Source organism: Xiphophorus couchianus, chromosome 8, assembly GCF_001444195.1.
Source record: "Xiphophorus couchianus chromosome 8, X_couchianus-1.0, whole genome shotgun sequence".
Lineage (NCBI taxonomy): Eukaryota > Metazoa > Chordata > Actinopteri > Cyprinodontiformes > Poeciliidae > Xiphophorus > Xiphophorus couchianus.
The window spans coordinates 8,329,571-8,346,118 of NC_040235.1; the positions used below are offsets into that span (position 1 = coordinate 8,329,571).

Consider the following 16,548-nt stretch of genomic DNA (forward strand, 5'->3'; position numbering starts at 1 on the left):
TAACATTTTTTAAGCAACGTTTCGTTCTGATCAGATATGATGATTTAATGACCATTTCCTAATGGCTCCATTTCAGTTGACATGCAATCGATTTCAGTGTCTGTTCTAAACATACAGAGACTTTCTTGCTTCCTTAATTGCCGGCTTGTTCAGTGGGAAGAAAAGAACTCATTCTTCAGACTAATTTTTGACAGATTAGAACCTATTAATTTAATTTACTGAGCTTATCAAAGGTACCCCACACAACGTCTAATCTAAACTGACTTGTTTCCATGAAGGTTGATTTCCATAAGGCTACACAACTGTTGTCTCAATATGTTGAGACGTTTTTGTCACCACCACTGCACTGAGTTAACTGTTCTTGATTGGTTTCTACCAAGCGTTTGATTTTCACTATTTAAGACATTTTGTTCCTTGAAGACAAAGATTCAAAGTCCTCAAGGTTTAAAATTGTTTAGTTTTCAATCTGTTCCATTTTCAAACTTTTTTTTTACCAGTATTTCTTTTTATGACTACCAAACATCTTTGTCAATTAATGTCAGCATTTTCGTAAATAAACATGTTTTGTAACTTAAATCCAGCAGTTTTTATTGGTCAGATAGGATTAATCACTTCAGCATTTCAGATTAATCGCTCCAGAAAAGAAACTATTAATTAATACAACACCTAAACTAATCTTTGTTGTCAGTCAACTCCCACAAACTAAAGCTATTTTGCTCGTTTCTTGCAGTGCTAATCCCCAGGAGGCAAAGCGAGACCTTTTCTGAACGCCTGGCAGGTGAGGCAACATCTGGCCACAAGCCAGGCTATTAACAAATGAACCACAGAAAAGAGGTGATGCATCATTTTTCAACTGTCAACACCTGCCACTAACCTCAAAACAATGCTGAACTAAATTTATGAGCCACCGGCAGTAAAGTTGAATAACTGGGAAATGATAAGTGGCAGCAAACTAATTTGACATGGTCACATAGCTGTTTGAAGGACACCAGCACATGCATAACTTAAAGCTTGTCAATAGGTGCCTCATGCTGGCGCCTATTTGCTTCAGCTGATTGAGAATTAGCTTGAACTTTGTTTGAATCAGATACAATGTCTTGTTAAAGTATTCCTAGTACAAATTGTGACGAATATCATTTGGATTTTATGTAATAACTCAGCAGAAAGTAGTGCATAATTATTAATTGGAGGAAAAATACATAACAGTCAATACTTTAAAGAGCTGCTTTGTGTTGCGCTTAAAGATGGCTGTCTCCCAGGATTCATTAACAACTTTGCACATCTAGTGGTTGACATTTCTGTCAGGTTTGTGCACACAAACAAGATATTTAACTTCAGTTCCACTTTGCTCTCAATAAATACATTTTAAGTACATTTTTATAATAAAAGCAAAAGATTCTTTTTCTTTTGCGCCCCCTGTAGGAAATACAATAAACGTTTATCTTGGTGTTTCACATAAACACCAAGATTGTGACAAGAAGGCAAGATATACTTGTGCATGCAATCTTTTTTAGTCATAATCAAGAACATGTGGCATTGAACAAATTCTCAAACTCTCAAACTAAATGTTGTAAAATTGAAAAGAAAGTCTAAAAAACCCTCTAAAAGGGTTGTGGACCCTTCAAAAGTGATCCGATTTTGAAGTGACAAAATCGGATCACTACTCTTCACTTTTTCAGACACCCATCAATTTCTTCTCTTGGCCTTTAGAATGTGCATTGCTTTTGGCACCCTTTGAAGACCTTATTGATCATTCTCCCATGCTTCTCTACAGGGGATACAACAAGGAAGGGCTTAGTCTGTCAACGACAAGATCGACTTTTCCAAAAGAATCTCAAACATAAATGAATGGACCTTCTTTATAGCAGCTAAAGGACCCATTAAAGGAGCAGCAGCTCAAACCGTTGCCTCATGAAGTGAAGCAATGCCCAATATTCATGTTTTTATTTCTGGGGTCAAAGACTTTTAAAGTGCTCACAAGATGACAACTCAAAGTTGTTTTTTGCAAACTCTGAGTGCAGCATTATTTAACCAGCAAAGAGAGATGAGTCCATAGAGAACAAGGACATTTTAGGTGTAAAATTAAGAGTACTGACAAAGAATGTGTTGTGACAAGGTTATTTGTATTTATATTTTTAATCAGTAGCAACACTTGATGAGCCAAACATTTTTTTAATGTATTTTTATGGATTAAATAAAAGGAAAGACATTTTTCTCTCACTGTCTCAAGATAAATCAGAGCAAACTTTTCTTCCTTTAGTTTAGCTAATTACTTAAATTAATTCTATTTGCTAAATGTCAGAAAACTTAACATTTTTTGTAACTTTCCTCGAATTCAAAAGTTTACATACATTTGGTCAATATCAGGAGTAACTGTCGTTTAAACCATGTGACTTGGGTCAAAACTTTTTTTTCTTCTTTTTATCTAATTTTTTCTTTTATTTTTCCTCTTTCCTCTTCTCTTTTTTCCTTGCATGATTCCCATGGTCTTTAAAGTTTGCGATTTACACACTTCCAAGATATTTTAAACAGACGCAATTCATAACTTCATAATTAATATATTATTTTTTCTTCTCTTTTCTGTTTCCCCTACATCAAATGTGTCAAACTCAAGGCCTGTGGGCCAAATCTGGCCCGCCACAGCTTTTTATGTGGCCCTCTAGATTCTAGACTGAACACCGAGGGGCTTAAATATTATGTTATCATTCAAATCAATGCAGTTTTTATCTGTTTACTGCCAAATTATATCAGTCCTTCCAGTTTCTTGATAACTATTACGGAAATTCACGCAAAATCAACAAATCCCTGCACTTTTTTGTGCTAATACATAATTGGGAGTTTATTGCAGATTTATCTCAAATCTGAACAGGTTTTATCAATATGTTCTGGCACAACCGGCCCTTTAAGAGCATTAATAATCTTAATTTGGCCCAAAATGAAAATGAGTTCGAATCACCCGAGCCTTACATGATTCTCAGAGCCTTGACATGGTTTTCAATCTGACATTTCTGAAATGTCTTTACAGACTCAATACATGTAGCCACATAAAGAATCTGTCAGAAGGAGATGCACGCATTCTCTGTTGATATTCAGAAAAAAATATGAATGCTAGAACTTGATGAAAGATGCTTTAAAAATCATTGGATATATGCAGGATTGGGACATAAAGGAAAGTGTTCCAACATTTTAAAAGTAAAATCTACCCAAATCCTGAAAGTTTTTGAAATTTTCACAACATATTTTTTCATGGTATATTAAACACCAAGTGTCAACACAAATTCTGGTGTCTAAACCTTGCTTCCCCAAGTTGTCTTAATCTCACCTTCTCATTTTAAAGCACCACTGCATTTCATCCTGTCTCAGTTCATTTTGACAAATACACCACTAGAAACCCGCTGACCTTCCTTTCTCAATTTCCTCTGTCACAGAGATCCGAGTCAAATCACAGTAAGAGTCCAGGAGAAGGCTTCAACATTTCATAATGCCGTCTTAACCCTCGTTCGATCCTAACATTCTGTTTACTTCTCTTGCCCTACGTGTCAAAGATGACCCACCCTAACAAAAGCCCCAACATAAAGCAAATTAATTGAATTTTAAATCCAAAATCTATTTTGCATGATGAAACAATCTGTTATTTATCAATTCAACTCAGTTTAATTCATATTTTATCATATATATTTGTTATACAATACAAAAAGACGAACAATATTGCACCCTTTTTTTTTCGTTTTACCACAAACCAAGTCTTTGTAGCAGTTTTCTTTTACATAGTAAAGATTTATTATTTTAATTATATAAATGTGAAGTTATTACTTCTAAATTAATTATACTGAAAGGGAACAAAAGGTGTGAAGGTGGGATGGTGTGTGTGTGTATTAGAGTTTGTGTGTGGCCTTTGAACTTTTTTCTGGTGCTTAAATGTTTTTATAAAGTACGGGTCAAAAATGACCCTTAAAATAATCCTTGTACCCTAGTGGTGAACAGCCCACATGGCAATATAAACAAAAACAAAGTATCTCTTTTTCTAATGTTGGGGCCAATTTAGGAAAAGTCATAACATTTCAAACCAGAAAGGGTTATTTAGGGTAATTAGTTTCATTCACAGCACAGTAAATGCGCTGACCCAGGTAAACATGGTAATGGGTCACTTTTGACCCGCAAGACAACACAAGGGTTAAGCAGAACTCTCAAGCACTGCAAAAAGCCCTTTCAAGGTCTGACAGTGAAACATGAAAAGCCACTCCAATACATGCATTTTATCAAAGAGTTGATGATTCAAAGATTAAGCTTGCAAATGGAAATGTATGATGAGAAACACAAAAGCTGAGGTTTATTACTGTACATGCTATGAAATTAGATCATTTTCTTTATGTTCAAAAAGCAACAGACTAGAGAGAATAATGCAGCATGACAAACTTAAGGGTTTGCCCAACATTTTTATTTTAGTGTGTGGCTGAGGCAATTTAATGTGGATCAGGAAAGAGCAGCAATGAATCTTTTTTTTATATCATAAAGATACAGAGTACCCTTTACCTCACATTTCTGGGAAAGTATCCATACACACGGGCAATTTTAAAGAACAAGGCAATAATGACAAATGGATGCCATTAAAACAAGAAGAAAGGGGGGACGCGGAGGAACACCATGGAGTGAAGACGTGCTTCTCGAGGCTCCGCAAAAGCAGGGACAAAACATTTATTTTAAAGCACACCCCTATTTATAAATCAGCCTCGCATATGTATATAATGGTGCGCTTCTAATCCCTGGTTCATTTGACACCTTTTTTGGTCGATAAGTCGTTTGTTTTAATAACTTTTTGTAACAGGCCGCGGTCGTCGCCTCGAACCTAGCCAGCGTGCACTAGCTACATAGCGCCCGGCCCGGGCCCGAAACGGACTGGTTTGTCGTTTTTGGGTTGATCCCTTGTCCCCTGCACGGTGGTACTAGGACTGATATTACTGCGGGCACGGGTGAGCATAAAAGAGTGGTTTCCGTCCTTGGATGGTCCATTGTGCTAAAGCTAATTATTGGTTGCGCTCGCTCGTGTCGCTGAACTGTGACGTCATCGTTTACGCCAACTTTCTTCGGCACTGTTTGGGACCATTTTCTGTTTTAAAGTACTGCGACTCTTGTAAAATGGACAAGAGGGAAACTAAGGGACCTCGTCAGAGACGTACTGCCGCTGAGACGGGCTCTGGATCGGGCGCGCTCCGGATGGATGAGACGCCGCTGGGGAGCGACGAGCGTGGATCAGATACACCGCTCAGTGAGGCAACATTTATCAAAGCACTGCAAGGTCTGAAGCAAGACATTTGTGATACTTTTGACAAGAGGATCGACTCTCTTACTCTCACATTAAGGTCAGAAATTAAATCCGTGAAGGCTGAGCTTAATGCTAATATAAACTCCATCCAGTCTCTTGTTGAAACTCAGGGAGCCACAATCAAAGAGCTTGAGGTCTCTGCTACCTCTTGCAGTGATGATTTGTCCTCCCTGCAGACCTCTGTATCTGTTTTAGCAGGGGAAGTTAAACAACTACAGGCTAAATGTGAGGATCTGGAGGGAAGGTCAAGGCGTAATAATATTCGTCTCATCGGGCTGGCTGAAGGACTGGAACTGCCCAATTCTAGAGAATTCATCTCACAGCTTCTGCGTGACCTTTTGGGATTGGAGGATGTGCCGCTTCTGGACCGAGCTCACAGATCTAGCAGGGAAAAACCTAAAGAAGGAGCTCCACCTCGACCAATTATCATCAGAGTGCATTATTTTCATGTGAAGGAACTGATTCTGCGCCAGGCAGGAGCTGCTGCACCTCTTCTCTATCAGGGCAGGAAAATTTTTATCTTTCCAGACTTTACGTCATCAGTGGCCAAAAAACGCTCACAATTTGGGAATGCCAAACGTCTCCTACACTCGTGCCCTGGCGTTAAGTTTGGTCTGTTCTACCCTGCTGAGTTAAGAATCACACTGCCAAATGGAGTTGTGCGCAGGTTTTCCGACCCCGAAGCTGCCACAGACTTTATTAAGAAACTGGGAGGTGGTGCTCCTTCTGACTAATAACTTTGACTTGGTTTGAGGCTGATGTTCGTTATTTCTGATTTATATTTGTGAAATGGTAACCTAACTGAATGTTTGTTTTTTTTTTGGGTTTTTTTTGTGATTTCACAAAATGTAGGGGGTGCTTTTAGTACCAGATTTTGTTAATTTTTTTTTTTTTTTCTTACATATTTAATTCTAATCACTTACTTATCTTATTTATGTTTTATTTATTTTTGTTTAATTTTTAAAATTTATTTTATTTCATAAATATTACTATATTATTATATTATTTATATTCTATTAAATCTCTTTTTTTTCTTTCAAATACCTTTTTAGTTTTTCTATCCTTACTACTGATTTATTTCCTATATATACTTTATTTGTTTATTTATATTTCTGTGTGTGTGTATGTATGTAGATGCATATCTATTTATACACTTAATTAGATAATATAATTTGATCCACTTTTTTTTTGTTCCTGCTTTGCACTGGTGGGAGCTTGAGTTCTACTGGGTCCGTGGATGCTTGGGGAGAGGTATCTAGTAGTTAGCAAAAGGGGGTATGCGCATCTTGTTTGGGAAGATGCTTCAGCAATCAGGGGTAAGTTCTAATGTTCTTGTTTTGTCGTACTGTTTTTCACATGTTATTTGGTCTTTAAGTGCTATCAATGGGTCATTCTTTACACAGATTGATGGATGTCACAATCTAATTGTGATAATTTAAGTTTTGTAGTTTTCAAGTTTTGTAGCTGGAATTGTAAGGGTTTAAATCAACCCATTAAAAGGAGTAAAGTGCTCCATCATTTACAGCATTTGGGTGCTCAAATTGTGTTTTTACAAGAAACCCACTTGAAAATTTCAGATCATTCTAGACTCCGGAAGGGCTGGGTTGGCCAAATGTATCATTCAACTTTTCAAGGTAAATCTCGAGGTGCTGCTATTTTAATTCACAAATCAGTACCATTTGTGTCTTCTAACATTATTACTGATCCTAATGGTAGATACATTATTGTTTGTGGGAGCATCTTTAATACAAAATTAGTTTTGGCTAATGTGTACGCACCGAATTGGGACGATTATAATTTTTTTAGTTCCTTTTTTACCAAAATTCCAGATTTATCTTCACATTTTCTTATCTTGGCTGGCGATTTGAACTGTTGGCTGGGCCCTTTGGATCGGTCATCAAATAATGTTAACAGACAATCACATTCTTCCAAAGTTGTTAATAATTTTCTTAAAGAATTCTCAGTTATTGATGCCTGGCGCTTTCTTAATCCTACTCGTAAAGAATATACATTTTTCTCCCCAGTTCACCATACATACACTCGTATTGATTACATTCTTTTGGACAGCCGACTGATACCGCATATCCGATCTTGTTCTCACAATGCCATTGTAATTTCAGATCATGCTCCTGTGACATTGGACCTGGTGATGGGAGGTGGCTCTCCTTCTGTTGTTCCTTGGCGCTTGAACACACGTCTGTTGTCTGATGATAAGTTTGTTGCCTTTGTTACTTCAAAAATAGACTTCTTCATTGCCACAAATGATACTCCAGGTACATCACCCTCTCTCTTGTGGGAGACTTTTAAGGCTTTTATACGAGGACAGATTATATCCTACAGTAGTTTCGAAACTAAACAGAGAAAGGCAAAGTTGTCAGAACTTACAACTCGAATTCTGCAGTTGGATGAACTATACGCAGCTTCCCCCTCACCCGAGGCATACAATGTTAGGTTGTCTTTACAGGCAGAGTTTGACCGATTGGCATCGGTACAAGTGGAGGAGATGCTTTTGAAGTCGCAGCATGCCCAATATGAATATGGTGGCAAGGCCAGTAAACTACTTTCTCACCAACTTCGTAACGCGTCAGCAACACATTTTATCCCACAGATCCAAACTCACAATGGCATTTCTTCGGATCCACAAATAATTAATAACCAGTTCCAAGAATTTTATTCGTCATTATACGTGTCTGAATGTCCATTTGATATTTTGTCTCTGGACTCTTTCTGTGATAACCTTGTTTTTCCTGTACTAGACCGAACTTATAGTCTTAAAATGGAAGAGCCCTTGGCTGTAGAAGAAGTTCTACGTGCTCTTAATAATATGCAAAGTTCAAAATGCCCAGGACAGGATGGATTTCCTGTCGAATTTTATAAAAAGTTCAGTCTTAAATTGGCTCCCCTCCTACTGAACATGTTTAGGCACTCATTTGAAACTGGAACTCTCCCAGCATCCTTGTTACAGGCTTCTATTTCTTTGATCCTGAAGAAGGATAAAGATCCTTTATCTTGTGGCTCCTATCGCCCAATTTCTCTTTTAAATGTAGACTATAAAATTCTCGCCAAACTTTTAGCCCTCCGTTTAGAAACTGTCTTGCCATCTTTGATCAGTCCTGACCAGACTGGATTTATTAAGGGGAGATATGCCTTCTCCAATGTTAGACGGTTATTTAATGTGCTCTATAACCCCACAGATTCTTGTGAAGCTGAATTTGTGATTAGTCTGGATGCGGAGAAGGCGTTTGACAGGGTGGAGTGGGGTTACCTTTTTTATGTACTTCAACGTTTTGGATTTGGTAATAAGTTTGTTTCATGGATAAAGCTCTTATACACTTCCCCACTTGCCTCTGTCAAAACAAATTCCATTTACTCTAAATACTTTCCTCTTTTCAGAGGCACTAGACAGGGGTGCCCCATGTCCCCATTACTTTTTGCAATAGCTATAGAGCCATTGGCCATCTCACTTAGATCCAATACACATTTAAGTGGGGTCACAAGATCAGGCATTGAACAACGACTTTCCTTGTACGCCGACGACTTGCTTCTCTATATTTCTAAACCAGCCTCTTCAGTCCCTATTGTACTTTCAACTCTTGATCAATTTAGCCGCGTCTCTGGCTATAAACTAAACCTTGGTAAAAGTGAAATTTTTCCATTAAATTCGGTGGCTCGAAAATATTCACTTGCTTCTCTCCCATTTAGGGTTGCCCTTGATGGTTTTACATATTTAGGTGTTAAGGTCAAATGTAAATTTTGCGACCTTTTTAAATTTAACTTTGAGCTGTTGGTGGACAAGGTCAAACAAGACCTAGATAGATGGTCTTTGCTTCATTTATCCGTTGCTGGGAGAATTAATACGATTAAAATGAACGTGCTTCCCAAGTTTTCTTTTCTCTTTCAGTGTGTCCCTGTTTTTATCCCCGTTTCTTTTTTTAGCAAACTGGACCAAATCATCACTGGATTTATTTGGGATCATAAACCCTCTAGAATTCGTAAATCATATCTTAGGAGACCAAAAAGTGTGGGTGGAATGGCATGGCCGGACTTTATGTTTTATTATTGGGCATCCAATATTAGAATTCTTAATTATTGGTTAAAGGCAAATGATTTGGACAGTGCCCCGGCTTGGCTGGATTTGGAAGCCTCATCCTGTATACGATCGTCTTTGTCTGCTTTAGTTTATGCTCCCAAATTGCTATCAGGAGCTGAAATTCCGAACAACAAAATGGTGAGAGTGACTCTGAAAATTTGGTTTCAGTTCCGCCGCTATTTTAAATTAAACTTTTTTTCTTTACAATCTCCTATCTTCAAGAACCCTTTATTCCGGCCCTCTATGATCGATAATGCTTTCTCCGTTTGGTTCTCTCATGGTATCAAAAGCTTTAGTGACCTCTATGAGGAGGGTACATTTGTCTCCTTTGATCAGCTTTCTGCAAAATTCGACCTCCCAAAGAGCCACTTTTTTCGTTACCTACAGGTCCGAAGTTATGTTAAGGAAAAAACTTCTCTCTTTCCCTCTAAACCTCCTGTTAATGATTTGGATAATCTTCTGTCACCTTCCCCACCGAAAAAGGGTCCTATTTCATGTTTGTATGAGAGATTGTGCTGTCTTCGTGAGTCCCCAATTCTCTCAATCAAAGCGGCATGGGAAGAGGACTTGGGTTTTCTGTTTCCAGATGACTTGTGGGATAGAATTCTTTACCGTGTTCATGGTTCCTCACTGTGTGCCAGACACGGACTAATTCAGTGTAAGGTCCTGCATCGCACTCACTGGACTAAGGCCAGGCTTTCTAAAATATACCCAAACGTTAGTCCGGAATGCGATCGTTGCCATCAAACACCTGCCTCACTGATCCATATGTTTTGGTCATGCCCATCACTAAAGCAATATTGGACAAACATTTTTGCAGCCTTGTCTGAAGTAGCTCATATGTCCATCCAGCCTGATCCACTAACTGCATTGTTTGGTGTACTTTCTGAGACGGTTTCTTTGTCAAGACTTGAGGCTGATCTGGTTTCATTTCTCACTTTGTTGGCGAGGCGTAGAATATTGCTGTGCTGGAAATCAGCTTTACCTCCCTCATTTGAAATCTGGATTAAAGATGCTTTACACTTTAGTAAACTTGATAAGATTAAATTTACCCTATGAGGTTCCACAACTAAATTTTTAAAGATTTGGCAGCCGTTTTTTGATTTTGTTCAGACATTGCCGTCCCGTATGGTGCCCAACTAAATTTTGCTTTTGCCTGACCTTTTTATTTACATTATCATATTATTTATCAAATTATTTATTTTGTCATTAATACCCATTGATGTACCTTTTTCTTAAATCCTTCCCCCCCCCCTTTTTTTTTTTTTTCTTTCTTTCACTATTAAGACCTATATTTATATCATTGTACTTTGCACACAAGACTAATGTCTTTTTTATTTCTTCTTCTAACATATCTACTTTTTGTTTTTTCTTGTTTTCTTTTCTTATTCCTCTGGATTTTATTTGGGAAGGCTTATCCATGTGTTCTGTACGACTTATGTTCGGTTCTGTTATAGAAAAAAAGTTTACATATCTTGTTCATATATTTTTGTACATTTTGTATTTTGATGTTAAAACCTAATAAAAAAAAAAAAAAAAAAACAAGAAGAAAAATTACAGCAATAAACTGTAAGGCCATGAGAAACTGGGAGCATTCTTCATCAACCACTTAATCTAAATGTTAAAGATAGGTTTACATCTAAAAGCAGGTTCCACCACAGACCCTTTAGTGAATTACCTACTCAGACCTCTGACACTTATGAAAATGGAAAGCTGTGCAGCTGAAAGAGACCGCCTCCAACATTTTTCTGTGCATATACTATCATTAACATACTTGCAAAGCGCTGTATGTCTTGTGGTAAAGTATTCCCCTTTAACTTTTTACATTGAAAATCCCAATTTCAATGGGAAATTGAAATTTTCATGTATTTTAATGTGTTTTATGTGATAAACCAATACAAATACATGCATAAGTGGGAAATGTAAGAGAAAGATGTATGGTTATAAACTGAAGAATGCAGTTTACATTTGTATCAAGCTCCTAAAGCTGATTAACAAACTGCGTCATAAAGACAGAGGAACATAGACGAGTCGGGGAGAAGGTTTAAAGCAGGGTTGGGTTATAAAACAACCTAAACTTTGAAGATCTCAAAGAGAACTCTTCAGTTCATCAATATTCTAAAGTTACTGCATAATTGTACAGTAATTTGTGTTGGTCTATTACATTAAATTCCCAACGTCATAAAGTTTGTGGTTGTAATGTGAAAGAATACTTTTACAATGAACTGCACTTGCCTCTTAATACAAGTCAAGGTTTCTTCAGCAACAAGCCAATTCAAAGTGATCATTCACTGAATTATGAAAAAAGTAATAAAACTTTACATTTTGTCAAATTATGCTGAATCCTGCTTCTGTTTGGTTCTGGTTCTGGTGATGCAGAGCCAAACCAAAAGACCTGAGAAGTCTGGAAGGTTGATACAACAAAACTTTAATGTATTGTGAGGTTAAGCTGTTCAGTGATTTATTAACTAACAAAAGTATTTTAAAGTCTATTTTCTGAGTCAGTGCAGGGACTTTAAAACTGGGTGATGTGCTCCATCTTCCTGGTTTTAGTCAGAACACCAGCAGCAGTGTTCTGGATCAGCTGCACCTGTAAAGACACTGTTTTAGTAACCAATGCGACTAAAGAGAAACGCATGGATGAGTTTCTCCAGATCTCGCTGAGACATTAGTCCTTTAAGCCTGGAAATGTTCTTCAAGTGATAGAAGGTTGATTTTGTAACCGTCTTTATGTGGCTCTGAAGATTTAGGTCAGAGTTCGTCACTACTCCCAGGTTTCATGCCTGATTGTTAGTTTCTAGCTGTAATAACTGAAGCTGTGACTCTAGATCATCTTTGGGTATAAAGACAACTTCAGTTTTGTTTCTGTTCAGATGGAGAAAGTTAACTAACTTGTTCACTAACTGAAATATACTCAGTTTAAAAATAATTTCATCACTTGGCAGTCTTTATTAGACAGGGAAGCTTTGTTCATCTTCCTCTCAGCACTCACCAAGTTGCTCATGAGCAGAAAGCACTGAGAAAGTTTAAATTATTTCCACTGTGATGAAACTGGATGAGATAAGAATCACACCGTGTTAATTATCTCCGCCATCGCTGGAGCTCCCACTTCATGTCTAATCCCTGAATTAGGCTCCATTAGTTTCATTCACAGCACAGCAAACGCGCTGACCCAGAAATCTGTCTCACACCGAGTCAGCTGGCAAATTGGTTCAAATGTGCTGCTTACCTGTTTTCCACTAACGTAAACAAAGCTCTGGACTAAAGAGTGAGTTTCAGATGCAATCGCTTCCACGCCACTGGCCAGGCCTGCTTTATTTACACAGCAGCTTCCCCTCCATGAGAAAATGGATGTTAAATAGATGTTCCTTGGCTGATTGTCGAGTTGGGTCATAGTCAAAGCCAAGGTTCGGATACTTTTGAAAGAGTCGCCAAGAACTTAGGCTTTACTCCGCTGGATGAAAAATACATGCACACTTGGATAAGTGTGACACGGCCCGACAGACTGCACTACGCAGCACTTCCAACACCCCCACCCCCTAAAAAAAAAAAAAAAAAAAAACAGAAACAGGAAAACATGTCGACGCGAGCTGCTAAATTAGCATGCCTAATTGCATTATACTCAAAGTGGCTGCTGCGAAAGGCTGCACTGGGATTTTAGTCTGTGAAGTGGCATAATGAGCAAACGTGGTAAACTAACAGCTTTTCCATGCATGCTAATCTCAAAGATGCACTGAGACCAAACAAGTTCATAAATCATTGAGGTGAGTGAGGACAGTGGCAACAAACAGAATAGAAAAATGGCAGTAGTCATCATAAATAATGGATGGATGGATGATGGATGATTGGGGAGATAAATCCAGAAGCCAAGAACAGGACAGGCATAACTTATCGGGAGTGTGCCAGACCAACTCTGGACCTAAAGTCATCTCCTTTGTTTCTTCAGATGCTCTTTAATTTGTTCAGGAGTAAGATATATGAGAATTGATTTGAACGTGAGATTTGTACACAACACATCCATGTTGAGGCTCACTGCTGTAGATTTTACTGCCCAAAGATTGACTTCCACAAACAAACTCACCATCAACTGCAGCTGTCCTGTTTCCTCCCCATGCAGGGTATTAAAATGAAACACGGCACATGCTGCTTCCAGCTACTTAATGCACCACGGTTCCTTACCACGGTGAGGTCTCAATCACTGAGCTGACTTCTTTTTATTTCGAGGATCCTCGTCAACTTCACCACGCTGATTTAAGGCCCAAGCGTTGAACAGTGGCATAAGAGCTAAAGCAATCCATGCTGCATAATTCAACACCGCTCTCAGACCTGTCTCATTAGGAATCCTGGCCATGTTCCATTGCTCCGAGTATAAGGCTCTGAGTGACAGATCTGCAGCCAGCTTAGTACAAACAGGCACAGTCACAGCTAGGCTCGAGCTTCGGCTCCTGGCAGGCCAGCTTTGACTCCCATTTCAACTTCAACCTGCATCAGCTCCACTCCCCGCTTCCCTTCATCTCATTTTTCAATTTGTGCATCTTCTCTTGCTCGGTCTAAGTGCTATTCTCGTGTCTTGGTCTCTCCCTATTGGGATCTGAGCGAGAATCAGGGTTCAATGCATGTTTTATGAAAGAACTGGAAAAGAATTGGGTGAATGAACAAATGGGACTGATGCAATTTTTAGTTCTAAAATCAAATCAGGAAATGGAAATGTTTTATTTCTCACTGCAGTTCTTGAGACTTCAAAATCACCTCAAACAAATTTCAAGCTCCTCTAGATTTTTCAAAAGAACTTAGGAATTTTGGAGAGCATGGTGAGAGACTGGAAAGAAGGAGGTGAAGAGCAAACAAAACTGGAAATCGTTACTTCTTACCCTCCGTGGCCTTACCGCGACGCTCAAAAGGAAAGCAACAAATGTCACGGTCAGACAGGGTGGAAGACGGGGGCTTGTCTAGTCAATTTTTTTCTTGACTTTCAAAACCAAACAAAAAATAAACTACTAAAATGATAAATGGACTGAACTTATATAGAGCTTTTCCAAACATTTTGACCACTCAAAGGCTTTACACTAGAGTCACATTCATTTAGTCTCAATCACAAACGCGCACACATATATACAGATACGCATATCGTTAGTAGCCCACAACTGTGGCGCACGCAGGGTCAGTGCAACCCCACCAGACTGCGCACAAAATAAAACTTGTGGGATCTAAATGACTCACATCTCTTAAGATCACAGACAACTGCCTGTTTTAATATGTGAAAACTGTATTGACCCTCTGAAGGCTTCCTTATCTCCTCCTTTATGGGTACAGCCATGTAGCAAGCAAACTGAGCTTCTCTCTTCAAGACAACTGCTAACAACTGCTCCACCATGTAGCTCAACTTGGAATCGAGTATTTTGTAAGGTTTTACCTCATCAGGTTTTGTTTCCATCATGAAATTATGTGTGGAGGTGTTTTTACTTCACAAATCTATCATGGCCTCACAATGAACTCTATAATAGGCAGAATTTTCTTCATCGAAAATATGATCTGTTCATTGTTTTTGTGTGCTGCTTTCTGGTTGATTTCAGATCCAAAACAAAGTTTTTTTTAGTTATGTTGCCTAAGGATCACTTGTGAACCAATTATGTATAGAAACAAAGTTCAATACAGATGATTTTTAGAATCTTTGTGTATCTGCTCCTATTTTCTTTAGTTAAACTTAAGAATAACTCAACATAAAACAGTTTGGCAGGCATGAAATAATATGGCTTGAACGAAGTGATTCCCAAAGAGCTATTAGCTGAAAATCTGGCGTCAACAGAAGGATGATGCATCTCTTACCTGCTGTGCAAGCTCTTAAAAGGATTTTAACTTTTAGTTAGCGATACATTTTTCGAAACTACCCTTGAACTATACTATCATGTGCAGGTACAGGCTGTATTTTCTGCCATTATCTTTCATCTTTCCACAACATGCAAACAGAAAGGTTCTGAAAACTGTTATTTCTAGATTTGAGGTTGTTTGAAGTGCAAGTAAACAGCCTAGTGAAGGCAAAGGAGATATGTGTTTGCACATGGTGGAGTTATGTATGTATCAAAATTTTATTCTGCAGTCATTACTTCGTTTGGGTTTGTTTTATTTGGTTCAGATTATGCTGCGGGGAATATTCAGCTGGATCAGATGTGAAAAAAACTTTTATTGTTATAATTAGGAATATTTTAAAAACAAAAAACTTGTGAATAAAGTTTATTTTAGAAACACTGCTTCATAAATCTATGCTGTCAGTAACTTGCTGCTGTGTGAGGAGCTGTTGGTAAAGACATATATTCTGACTTCTGCTTCTGTATTTATACATCAGTAGTCATGGAATTGACTGAATTGACAACATTAGGATGTTTGGACTGTGAAAGCCTTATTTCTCTGTATAAAAGATATCCTGTGGTGACAATTCTATGACACTATTATGGAGTTTTATTGTGTGTTTCTGACTTCATATTAGAATATATATTTATATCTATATAAATAAAGGAGTGGATCTGAGGAAAACAATGTTCAAATGTTCACTGCTATGAAAAGCAAAAGAATAATTGTCTCATTAACACTGGATTTTATTTTACATTTATCTGATCATTTATTTATGCATTTCACAAATTTTGTCTTAGGTAAAGACATTTAAAGCACCAAACCACTCCATCCCCTCTAGTATAGTAAAAAATTCAGGTATCAATAGAATGGGTTTCCATTTTTCAGCTTTCACTAAAACGATGCCTTGCTCCTTTTGAAGGGAATAATAGATCAGAACAGAGAGTCGACCATCACATGCAGTAATTCATAAGGCTACCTAGTCCTGTTTGTGTATCATATGAATCAGGTTCAAATATTAAATATTTTCTGCACTAAAGAATTGAATTCTCACATTCCCCCATCAACCCTTTGCAGCGATGTCACTAAATCATTTGAGGCGCCATGATGGATGTTGGAAGTGAGGGATGGGAACAGAGCAACTGAAATTGTTTCCAAAGTCAAGCTAATGTTTCTGTGAACGTAACACACCTGGTTGGGGCTCATAGACGGGGAAATTTACAAAAGTTGGAAATAGTTAGCTTAGAAACCGACCCATACCTCCTTCCTCCTGATGTGTTGGATGTGT

The 16,548-nt window shown here is 38.0% G+C and overlaps 1 protein-coding gene across 1 annotated transcript in view; it reads right to left on the reverse strand.

Moving 5' to 3' along the window:
* Positions 1 to 16,548, reverse strand: part of LOC114149499 (probable flavin-containing monoamine oxidase A) — a 70,689-nt gene that overhangs the window by 34,164 nt on the left and 19,977 nt on the right. The window lies entirely within an intron of this gene.